Below are 8,771 nucleotides of genomic sequence, written 5' to 3' on the forward strand. Positions count from 1 at the left end.
ATTTCACAAATATAATATTGAGCCAAAGAAGCAAGACACAAACACATAAAGTAAGGGTCCGTTGATATAAACCTCATAAATAGGCAAAAGTAAACTGTATTATTTAGGGATGCATATATAGATGGAGGAGCCCCAGTGATACAGTGGTTAAGAGCTCAGCTGCTAACCAAAATGTCAGTTCGAATCCACCAGCTGCTCCTTAGAAACTCTCTGGGGCAGTTCTACTCTGTCCTATAGGGTCTCTGAGTTGAAATCAACTCAACAGTAACAGGTTCGTTTTTTTTTGTGTGTGTGTGGTATGTAGATGGAAAACTGTAGAGAAAAGCAAGGAAATCATTATAATAAAATTCAGGATAGTGGTTATTTTTAGGGGAGAGGAAGGATAGTGTTCAAGAATACTCCAAGGGCTTTGGACACTGGAAATGTTCTATTTCTTGACTTGGCTGCAGTTTCATGAGTTTTTACTTATTCACTGAACGTGATGTTTATGTTTAATGTACTTTTATGTATGTATTTATATTTCACACACACAGTGCTAATAGTACTACTAAGTCCTTAAAAGATCAAGATCTAAAAAAAACAAAACAAAACTCCCTAGTTGAATGTGTTGTTGTTAGTTGCTCTTGAGTTTATTCTGACTCATAGAGACCCCGTGATTGTCAGAGTAGAACTGCTCCATAAGGTTTTGAGGGCTATGACCTTTCAGAAGCAGATCCCCAGGCCTGTTTTCCAAGGCACTGCTGGGTGGGTTTGAACGTCCAACTTGTCGGCTAGTCGACGAGCACTTAACTGTTTGCACCACCCTGGGATTGCTAGTTCAATTTAGTACTTTCAAAAATTGAACTTCAAGCATTCAGTTCAGTTGAATGAACATTTAAAACAATAAGCCAGATCTTGTGTACGTTCCACGTCACAATTCTGAAATGTCTGGCTGGATGAGAGGAAAGGGTGCTGGCTACCAGACCAGAGACTCCATCCAGCCAGCTCCGACCCTCAGTAGCTCTTTGTCATGGGCAACTTTCTGGGTCTCATTTGTCATCTGTGAAAGAGTGTCAATCCCCATGAGAGCTCCTCTGAGAGTCTCCTAGTGTATTCTTGGGAGTTCTCTGTGGGAACTTTAAATTTTTTAATAAAATATTATTTTCATTTTGAGGAGAATCTAAAGAATACGAACATATTCTAGAGCCTTTGAATGCCTACCTTAGAGCTTACAGTGCCAGTATCTGTTCTGTGTTTATGATCACATTGGGGCCCAGATGTGCTATTTTGTCTCAAGCCAGTAAGAAGAAAACGCAAGTGACCATAATGAGCAAAGTCTGTGGTTGCCAAGTGTCTTAATCATCTAGTGCTGCTATAACAGAAATACCACAAGTGGATGGCTTTAACAAAGAAAAGTTTATTCTCTCACAGTCCAGTAGGCTAGAAGTCCAAATTCAGGGTGCCAGCTCCAGGGGAAGGCTTTCTCTCTCTGTCAGCTCTGGAGTAAGGTCCTTGTCATCAGTCTTCCCTTGGTCTGGGAGCATCTCAGCACAGGAACCTCAGGTCCAAAGGACGCGCTCTGCTCCCACTGCAGCTTTCTTGGTGGTATAAGGTCCCCATGTCTCTCTGCTCTCTTCTCTCTTTTGTATCTTAAAAGAGATTGGCTTAAGACACTAGCTAATCTTGTATATCTCATCAAAGTAACTGCCACTAATCTGTTTCATTTCATCATTGCAATAGGATTTACAACACATAGGGAAATCACATAAAATGGTAGACAATCACACAATACTGGGACTCATGGTCCAGCTAAATTGACAGATATTTTGGGGGGGGACACAATTCAATCCATGACACCAAGTGACCTCATGGAAGTGCCAAAGTGCTCATCAGAGTTTGAAAAGACAATGTTGTGTGATATTTGTATCCTGATTTTAAAACCAGGGCTTTGAACCGGTTCATTCTGGTTCAAACCTCTGCTGAGAATTTGCATTTCTAAGAAGTTCCCAGGAAGTTATACATAAGAATCACCTGGGGATCTTCTTAAACTGTAGATTCTGATTCAGCATATCTGGGATGGAAATGCAAATTCTCTGCAGAAAACTTGTTAGAAAGGCAAATTCCTAGCCGGGGTTTGAACCAGTTGGAAGCCCTGTTGCCAGAACATCCGTTTATGTCATCGATTCAGGCCACACCCCCAAGGACACTCCTCTTTCAACTGATTAGCTACTCACATCAAATCACAAAATAGGAGGTGTTTACATAATGTCTGACAAACCACTGAGAATTATAGCCTAACCAATTTGACACATTATATTAACCATGACAAACCCCAACCCCTTTAGTCTATAGCAATGGCTCTCAACTACAGGTGATTTGCCCTCTACGGGGTATTTCCCAGTGTCAGGAGACATTTTTGATTGTCACAAGTGGGGGAGGGAGGCTAGTCAGTGGAGGCCAGGGATGTTGCTAAACATTTTACAGTGAACAGGACAGCTCCCCACAATGAAGAATTATCCAGCCCACGATGCCAACAGTGCCCAAATTGGAAAACCCTGATTCGCCTCTCTAAGCTTTAACTTTCATAAGACGAAAATCTTCTGTCTGTTCTCAGTTAATCAGGATAAAGCAGCAGTTTCCTTTTACAAATTACCTTTCTTGGCACCTGTTTCCTTCTACACGGCAGAAACAGACAAATAAGCAAAAACAGTTCCCCAGGTGTGAGAAGGAGCCCTGGTGGTACAGTGGTCAAGAGCTTGACTGCTAACCAAAAGGAAGGTAGTTTGAATCTACCAGTTGCTCCTTTGAAACCCTATGGGGCAGTCACACCCTGCCCTATAAGGTCGGTATGAGTTGGAATCGACTCGATGGGAACAGTTTGGTTGGTTTTTGGGGTGTGAGAAGGTCGGTTGCACAGCTGGCTTAGTTTAAGAGTGGAAGTTTGGGAGGTCCGCAATATTGCTGTTGCTTTGAGGTGACCACATTCCTGGCCCCCGCTATCACGTCCTGGTTCTCCACATACACAGTGACTTTCCTTTCCAGGGACCTGATGTCTGATGTTTGTAGCTGGTGTCTGGAGGAGATATGGTCAGAAGTAACTCCTGGAGGAGCCAACATCTGTGTCAGAATAAACCTTTTAAAACAATATTTAAACAGAAATGTTAATAGAGCTTCAAACAGATTCGAGTGGTTTCAGAGCATCTGAGGAATCCATATCAGTCTCCAAGGGCCCAAGTGGCTCTATGGTTGTCTATGTGCCTGTTTAAGGACAGTTGGGGAAAGTCTCTCCTTTACTACCTGTCCCCATAGTTTACACAACTGTGTATTATGTAATTCTTATGTATGTTTATATACCTCCTGCTGTATGTCCTTGGGTCCTACCTCATCTACCACATCGGATATTTAACTCCTTGAGAACAGTTTTCCATTTTTTTTTAGTTGTCATGGTATAGCTCCCAGGCATCCAGTATGGTAGCCTTCTCTGTGGGCAGCTAATCAACACTGTCAATGAACAAAAAAAATCATAGGAAAAAAAAAAAGACCAGGAACAGTTGTTAAAAATAATTAATAAATCTACCTCAGAAGATACTAAAAAAAAAAAGAGGACCATGTGGAATTATGTTATTCTAGTGACTAGAATCCAGTCACAAATCAGTTTCTGAGTTTTGTAAGCATCAGAACCTATGGCTTTCTCCTCACAGGAGAACAGCCCTTGAACTCCAGGACAAATAAGGGAATGTGCTCCCCCTCGCGGGTCTGGGCAGGCTGCCTGAGGTAGAGATGGGGAGGGGGATCTGAGCATTCCTCCCTCCGGGGCCCCACCTCCCCTCCCCACCACACCACACTCACACAAGGTCACAGAGTCCACAGTGGACAAGACTGCGTCCAGCCCTGACAACCACTGATACGCAGCAGCTGCTGACCCACGACTGGAGGTCTCACATCCTGCCTGAAACCACCACCCTTTCCTCTCCTACCCCTCCCCCACAACACACATCCTGAATTCTTTATAAAAAGAAAAAATAATCCTCAGTGCTGTGTAGCCTTTCAAAGACACAGTGGGGGTACTGTGCCCTAGCACAACATGGATGCTCCTGGGTGTGGCAAATCAGGCCCCTGTTCCCTGGTCTGCACATAGAGGTCTGTCTGGATCTCACAGATGAGAGAGGCGGGAGCTGCTGGGGGCACTGAGAAGGCCAAGGGGCACAGACATCTCTACTCAGTACACACAGCCACAAACCTGCTCTCCCCATTGGCTGTCTTTGGTCAATGACCTCTCCTCCTCTTTGGGCCTTTGAGGCAACCACCCACCTCCAGGCCCCTGGGTCTAGTTCCTGGGGTCTGGGGTTGGACCCAAGGCCACACGTGGAGCCTGTGTGAGGTCTTGGGAGTGAGCCTGAGTGGCTCAAGGAAGCTCATTGGAATAGGAATTCAAGCCATGGCTAAAAAAGAAGATAAAAGTTGAAGGCCAGAGAACCTGACAGAGCATCGGATATAAGGTGAGGTTGGGCCACAGGAAGGAAGGCCTATCCTGGAATGAAAGCCGGAAGAGTGATAGCACAGTTTTAACTGCTGCGCTGTAGAAAACAGGTTGGTGGAAATGGCTCAGGCTGGAGCCTGCTCTTAGGGGATCCTCGTGATGATTTAGGGAGATGGGCTCAGCAGGATAGTCCTTCAGGCCCATTTTAGCCAGATTTTACGTCAATGATCAGATTTGGCTGGGGAGAAGGAAAGGAGTAGTTGTGATTTTTCCTGACTGTACCCCGACACAGTGAAGGCCTGGGGCCCAATATGTGACACTGAGAGGACAAACCAGACCTCATCCTAGCCAAAGCATTGGGTAATCCCCTGGCTCAGAGGTAGGGAATAGCTAACTGTGGTGCTACACCTGGAGTGAGTCAGAACCTAACTTTAGCCTCCTTTAAGTACATGCAAAACCAGTGGTTGACTGCCCCATCAGCCTCACCAGGGACCACGCCTGTTTTACATCCTGCACCTGTAGGGATTTGCATGCCTTCAAGCTTGCCAGCCAGTTCTGATGCTGAGAAAGTACTAGATCTCCTCAAACAGAACTCCTTGTTCCCTTAGCCAGCCAGCTCCTCCTTCCCTTCCCACTCTAGAAGCAAATCCTTCATTTCTACACCTTTGCTCTGGGAGGGGCCTCATGCACTAGATTTGAACAGCAGAGTAAAGGGTTGTTAGCTGCCCTCAAGTTGGCCCCCAACTCATGGTGGCGCCATGTACTATGGGAACAAAATGCTGCCCAGTCCTGTGTCATCCCAATGATCAGTTGCAGATCAGACTGTTGTGGTCCACAGGGCCTTCATTGGCTTGCCAGGTCTTTCTTCCTAGTCCATCTTAGTCTGTAAGCTCCTCTGAAACCTGTTCAGCATCATAGCAACATGCAAGCCTCCACTGACAGGTGGGTGGTAGCTGTGCGTAAGGTGTTTCGGCCTGGAATCGAACCTGGCTCACAAGCATGAAAGGTGACAACTATACCACTAAACTACCACTGCCTCCCTGGGAGAGGGGTAGAGGATATCGAGAACTTACTTGTCCATGTGATATGGGACACGATCCCTTCAGAAGCCTGTGGCCCAGCTTGCATATTATCCAGAATCCTTGTTTTCCCCTTCCCGTGGCTGGCCGCCTTTTGTTCTTGTCACAGCTCATTAGCTCCCTAAACAGACAGAACGGAGAAAATGAAAGGAGAAAAATGGAGAAATTAATAGCTCTGGTAAAAGGTCTGGTGGGGAAGGAAGTTAAAACTAATTATCGTGAGGTTTCAATTATCCCGTACACACTCTGGCTCCTTTATGTTGCATAGTCAGGGGCCAGAATTTAATGTGGGGTGTAGGCACAAAACACATTTTACTCCCATCCACCAATGAGTTCTTTAGTTTTCAACTTGAAAGCTGGTGAGCCCAGGGGTCAGGATACTCCACTGGAACCCATGCCACAGTGACAGCACACCCACACCAGCCTGCAGGCTGGAGGACAGGAAACCTTGCCTGTGAGAACTGGGGTAAGAGCTATGAGTGATTTGTGTGATGTCTCCTTGGCACTGAGGGAAGATACAGGAATGGGCTGCGAGTGGAGAGAGTGGGAGAAGCTTCTCTTCCTACATCACTCTTTGGAAGAACGCCAGAGTCCTGAAGCCTGGCCCAGAGGGATTACCACACTTTAGGGGAATATCAGGGAACAGACCTACGCAGTGGGAAGAGAGAAAACAGTGAAAGCCCCAAGTGCTTCTCTGGCAAGACGGGCGGCTCTTGATGCCAGGGAATCTCAGAGCTAGAGTTCTCTGCTAACGGCCTCTCTCCTTTCACCTTTCTCATCCCTTCTCTTCATGGGACTATGTCAAACACAAAATGTAAAGAGGCGTTGCACAGTTCCAGAAAGTCTCTCTATGGCTCCACTAAAGTCAAGTGGGCTACAAATCTGTAGGAAATGTCAAAGCAGATGTAAAAGCAGGAAGCAAATCTCTTCTGAGTGCCAGTTGCTGTTGAATCAATTCCGACTCATGACGACCCCACATGTGTCCGAGTAGAACTGTGCTCCATAGGGGTATTCAGTGGCTGATTTTCCAGAAGTAGATCACCAGGCTTTCCTCTGAGGAGCTTCTGGGTGAACTCAAATCTCCAACTTTTCAGTTAGTAGCCAAGCCTGTTAACCGTTTACAACACACAGGGGCTCCCTCTTCTAAATTAAGTTCTCTTAGTCTGTGGAATGTGTGACAGAATATTGTCCCACCTTTGAAGTCCAATTCCCACCCTGCTCATAATGGGTATTCAAACCGTAGGCCTCTGAGGAGAGCCAACTCTCTCTCTCTTAAGGGGTAACCATTGGCATCAAGGACCTGACACCATTCTACTAGCAAAAAATCACAGTAACACCACTTGAGTTCCTACCCAGAAAACAAATATAACCGCCATACCCTGAGCCTTGGTATACAACTGGTGACTCTATGGGGATGTGGAGATACAACTCACCCCACCCCAGTAGATGTCAAAACCCACCCTGAGCACCATACAATAGAAAAAAAGCCTTAGTAATGTGGGCACCATCATTTACCAAACCAACCTCCAAATAAGCCCACTATTTAAGTTGACCCATAGCTTTGAGGAATTGACATAGTCGCTTCTGATGCTCCCACCAATAATCCTGCCATAGGAGCAATAGGAGACCCAGTAGAAGTAACAGTTTCTGTGATACAGGTCAGAGAAGGGGCTTGCATTTTTATTTTGTATGGACCTGGGGTAAACATAGAAAGGCAGAGAAAGTGACTCTGTTATTCCCTGCTAAAATGGATGTCCCAGAGAGACATAAGGGACAAAATTGGCTGGGACACATGGAGCACTATGGAAGAGGCTGTGACGCAGGTGAGTGCACCTGAGGGTAGCAGATTCAGGTCTCTGGTTGTAGAGGACTGAAGCACAGACATCAGTGTGCCTGTCTGTCAGAGAAAAGTGGAAAGGACAACTCAAGTATAACAACATGGAGAACCCATTAACCTGTTACCATTGAGTCGATTCCAACTTATAGCAACCCTATAGGACAAAGTAGAACTGCCTCTTAAAGTTTCCAAGACTGTAACCTTTTATGGAAACAGACTGCCACATCTTTCTCCCATCGGGCAGCTGTTGAGTTTGAACTGTTGACCTTCCAATTAGCAGCCAAACGCTTAACCACAGTGCTACCAGAGCTACTTTAACAATATGGGGGCGGGGGGGGGGGGTCTAAAGAAATTTATCTTCAGAATAACCATTTCTCTTTGGAAATCACAAAAGTGATCCCATGTGGTGTGCCTTATGCCCCAGCCCTAGGATGTGGAGAATTCAAGGGAAGAACATCTCATGTTTATATGGCATTTTATACCTGGTTTTATTTTTACCACAGGGCTGCACTGGATGCTCACGACAACCTCTAAAGTAGACAAGAATGATTATCTTTATTTCACAGATGGAAGCAGAGTCAAAGAGGGGTGAAATGACTTCTCCAAAGCCACATTGTTCCTGAGGCAGAACCTGGATTGGAACCTGGGTGTTCTAACTAAATTCAGAGCTCTACCAGCTGTGGCAGTCGTATTCAAACTGAGATCCCAACACAGTACCCTCAGAGAGGAAGGGAATCCTGGCATCCCGATGACCACTCTGTCCAGAGCAGCTCCAATTATACTTGCTTTAGATGTTGGTATTCCATTTAGGATTTTCTTTTAAAAGAGGGAGTTAAGTTTGAAAGTCATTGAACTCTGCCGTGATCCCTTCAGTGGAGGGTTAAGCCGCAGTACAAGGAGCCTACTTAGAGCAAGTACAAGGAAAGGAGCATGAGATACCAGCCCCGTTGTCATTGTTAGTTGCTCTGGAGTTGGCTCTTACTCATGGTGACCCCAGGCACAGCAGAATGAAATGCTACCTGGTCCTGGGTCATCTTCATGATGGTTGGTATGCTTGAGTCCTTTGTTGTGGCCACTGTGTATTTTGAGTGCCTTTCAACCTAGGTGGCTCATCTTCCAGCATGACATTGGACAATATTGTGTTGTGATCCATAGAGTTTTCATCAGCTGATTTTCAGAAGATCGTCAGGCCTTTCTTCCTAGTCTGTCTTAGTCTGGAAGCTCCACTGAAACCTGTCCACCACGGGTGAGCTTGCTGGTGTTTGAAATGCTGGTGGTGTAGTTTCCAGCATCCACAGTACAATAAACTGACAAATGGGTGGTAATCGAGTCCCATAGGTGTGGTGAACTACTCACATGTGAGTGTGCTGAACATCAATTCTTCTTACTTGGGGAA

The 8,771-nt window shown here is 45.7% G+C and overlaps 1 long non-coding RNA gene across 1 annotated transcript; it reads right to left on the minus strand.

The window, feature by feature from the left end:
- Nucleotides 1–1,332: 1,332 nt before the first annotated feature.
- On the minus strand, nt 1,333–5,554 carry LOC126066943 (uncharacterized). The gene is made up of 3 exons (XR_007515290.1): nt 5,533–5,554; nt 2,633–3,112; nt 1,333–1,628 (listed from the first exon to the last, which is right to left on the minus strand). It is a non-coding gene; the product is annotated as an uncharacterized LOC126066943 (long non-coding RNA).
- Between the last annotated feature and the right edge of the window lie 3,217 nt (nt 5,555–8,771).

This window comes from Elephas maximus, chromosome 24, assembly GCF_024166365.1.
Source record: "Elephas maximus indicus isolate mEleMax1 chromosome 24, mEleMax1 primary haplotype, whole genome shotgun sequence".
Classification (NCBI taxonomy): domain Eukaryota; kingdom Metazoa; phylum Chordata; class Mammalia; order Proboscidea; family Elephantidae; genus Elephas; species Elephas maximus.